This window comes from Corylus avellana, chromosome ca3, assembly GCF_901000735.1.
Source record: "Corylus avellana chromosome ca3, CavTom2PMs-1.0".
NCBI classification, from domain to species: Eukaryota; Viridiplantae; Streptophyta; class Magnoliopsida; order Fagales; family Betulaceae; genus Corylus; species Corylus avellana.
Window position 1 is genome coordinate 15,159,067 of NC_081543.1, and position 3,925 is coordinate 15,162,991.

The following is a 3,925-nucleotide window of genomic DNA, read 5'->3' on the forward strand; positions in this document are numbered from 1 at the left end:
GTTTTAGATCTTGCCACAGATTAGTAAGATCATTCGCCATCAAAAGCCTACTACAAATTCACCCAAATGTTGAAAGAACTGAGCCCCCCTCCACAGTCTAAAAAGATAGACCTGGAAAACTTTTTCTTCTCCTCTAGAGTGGCTAGAGAGAAAACTCGACCACGTGGACAAACAAGAAGTTTTTTTGCCGTAGGTGATTCAATTCCTCCCTCTATCTCCACTTAAAATAAAAGCAGTTGAAACTTGAAAAACATGATCTCATCAGATGAAACTTGAAAACACTTGATCTCATATAACATAATAATAGGAGATATTGAAGCAGTAGTTGTAACCAATCAAAACAAGATACTAGGATAAAAAGTTATTTATTTAAAATAAATGACTATTAAAACATGATAATAGGAGATCAGTTTTTTATTTGAAATTCAAAATAATCATAAAATAATAATAAATTAAAAATTTTAATTTTATGAAATAATATCAACAAGTTATTCCACGTAGAATTATTAGAAGAATGATGTAATAATTATGAACTGTTAAAACAACGAAATCCTTATATATATATATATATATATATATATATATATAAATAAGCATGCTCAACAATTCAGTTGAGAGAATGATGAGTTTAGCAGAACTTATTTGTAAAGATGGGAAACCTCCCCCCCACAAGCTTATCCATGAACTGGCATTTCTTGTCGAATCCCCACCCGGGGTTGCTCTGCATTACCAAAAATTAAAAGTGTTTCAACCAGCCAACCAACACATTCCAAATCAAACATATCTCTCTCTATGTACATGGTATACTCTGAAATGTTTTCAATTTTATTCAAGTAAGGAAAAGCCAAACGTTCAAACCATAAAAACCCAAGCTTGCATTCATACCAAACTTCCGTGTGCAAGAAAATAAAATTCATGGATTATGCAAGTTATTATTGGGAACATATAATTTGAGTGTGTTACATATTTCCCAACAACACACAACCTGCAATGAAAGGAAACAATTGAATGTTAAAAATGGATTAACTATGTGACTTCACTTAACTCCCCTTAAACTTTCAATATTTTTAAAATCATCCCCTTAAACTTCTACAACTATCAATTTAATGTATCAAACTTTAAAAGGTTTACATTGCAAACATTCTATTAAATTCTAACAGAGGACGCCAAAATACCCCTATTTGAAAAACAATTAAAAGAAAAAAAGAAAAAAAATTACTGCCGGGTTGACCCACAGCTTGGCTATGGGTTTTATGTGTTTCTTTTTTTTTTTTAAAAAAAAAAAAAACTAATTATTTAAAAATCAAATAATTTTAAATACATGGGTATAAGAGACATTTTACCTATACCCTAACTTAACCCTGACCTTAAAAGTAGGATGACATTGCAAACTTTTTAAAGTTTTATTCACTTTAAATCCCTGCAAGTTGTTTCCTAATTTGAAATCTCGGTTTCAATTTGTTCCATCCGTTTAAATTGGACAAAATAGCATATGAATAACCAAATTGCCCCTGCGATGAAAAAAAAAAAAAAAAAATCTCGTAGTGCTTTGATGCACTTATGGAATTGTTGGTTGCCTTTTTTTCAAGCATGGTAAGGAGTTGTTTAGAAGTTGTAATTAATATTTCGGGCGCCATACCTATCTATGAGCTCCCTCTCTATGCTATGTTTTGGACTTTCGTTGGGCTTGGTAAACATCAAGGATAATTTGATCATTTGACAATTGATACAGCTTTTCACCAAACTTAATGGCTAATTCGACAAAAACGATAAATTAAAACCGAAACTTCAAATTAGAAGGTGAGTTGCCCGTGGTTTAGAGTTTAACATTTCTGAGAATAAGGTGGTAGCATGGAAGGATGAAGTATAATTTACCCAAAAGATAGCCAATATTCTCATGAAGTGGAATGAGCTTATTCTCATCAAGAATATGCTATTCAATATTCTTACATACTTCTTATTCATCGTTGGTCTTCCCTTTACCAGCAAGCATAGCTAGAAGATTAGAGCGCCTTCAAAGACTCTCTTCTTGTATACTTTTCGTGTACAAGAGCTTTGCCTTTTTCTTTAACTAAAATTATTATTATTCATTAAAAAAAAAAAAAGCCTTAGCATTACTACCTTCTCTACTTCATCTCTAGCTCCCACTTCAATCGATTTTTGTTTTGTTTTGTTCCCAAGTTGGTGCACAAGGAACTGACAAATATAACATTCATTTTTCTGATAATTAACCAACACCAACATCCTAAAAGAGAAACTCTCTCTATAGCCCTCAAAACCACATAATTTGTACATGATGAAAATTTCAATTTCTTTGATTTCGTTGAAATTACATCTCTCGGATTATTTTGTTGTCATTTGAAACCACAACTCATCAACCAAAATCTTTGGCCTCAAATCAAAACCACGTGCAGTTGATGTTCCAACTAGAAGAGAAAATCAGTTTGATAAAAGAAATAAGGATAAGGACAGGAAAGTGAGTTGTAACTTGTAACATGTCGGGAGTCGTGTTGTGTTGTTCTGCTCTTCCTTCAACTATTAATGTTGTTGCTTTCTAGTTTGTCGATCTATTGTTTATTGCATAGATGCCCTCTCGTAAACCAATTATCCAAAACGGAATAATTAAGATAAAACGATGTCATGTGTTTTGTTTTGTAGTAAATTCTGTTTTATTGATTAATTAAGTTATGCTTATCAGAACCCTGTTTATTAATCCAGTAGGATCGAGCTAGCCGGTATATATATATATGAAAGCAAAAACAAAAATAATAATTTCCAGAATTTTTAAATAATATAATTAATTAATTATTATTATTATTATTATTATTATTATTATTTTACATGTCCACATAAGGAAAGGAGGAGAGAGAATTCGAACTAGTGACCTCCACTTCATGAGGTGTGATCCACAACTAATTATTAAGATAATATAATTAATTATATAGCTGTTGATAATTAAGCTCTTAATTCCCCTATATTTTTGTCTATTTAGTTGTGGTTTAGGCTATTCTTCAGGCTTTAGTTGTTCTTGTAGGAACCCTACGGGGTTTCCACTTTCCATAGCTATCTTTTTCTATTCTTTGAGATTTTTAATGATTTTTGTTTTGTTTTTTGTTTTTTTTACTGAATTCTTGAAAAAAAAAAAAAAAAGATCTAATGTGCTTAAATAGTTAAATAGTCATTTTTCTACCTAAATATGCACTAATTGAGAGCTGAGAGGGAATGGCTTTAATTGCTTGATATATATATATATATATGTGTGTGTGTGTGTGTGTGATACAACCACAACTTAAACTCAATTTTGACTCAACTTCTATATCAAATTTTTCTCTCTTCTCCATGCATGTTGCTTTTTTTTTTTTTTTTTTTTTTTAACTTAAGAGAACAGATGAGCCAAAGTTAGGTTTATATATTAACGTTTGAATTAGCTTAAACTAATGTGTTTAAGCTAATTCAAACGTTTGAATTAGCTTAATTCAAAAAAAAGATCTAATGTGTTTGAATTAGCTTAAACTAATTCAAACGGTTTTTTTTTTAATTGGAAAAATTGTTAAACTTATTTCAATAACGCATTAAAAATAAAAAATAAAAAATCATAACAAAAATTGTTACAATAATTAACTTACTTCAATGTACCAAAAGTAAAGCAATTAACAATCACTACAAGAAAGTTGTTCATTAGGGGCGACTTATTAGGGGCGACTAAAAAGTCGCCCCTAATACTCAACTATTAGGGGCGACTTTGAAAGTCGTCCCTAATAGTTCAGTATTAGCGTCCACCTAATAGCCGACGCTAATAATGGGTCGAAAATTGCACTATTAGCGTCCACTATAAAGTGGACGCTAATAAGTCGACCCTAATACACGCGCGGGAATTATCCGAGGGGCGGGAAAAATTTAAGCGGCAAAAAAAAAAACTTTTAGG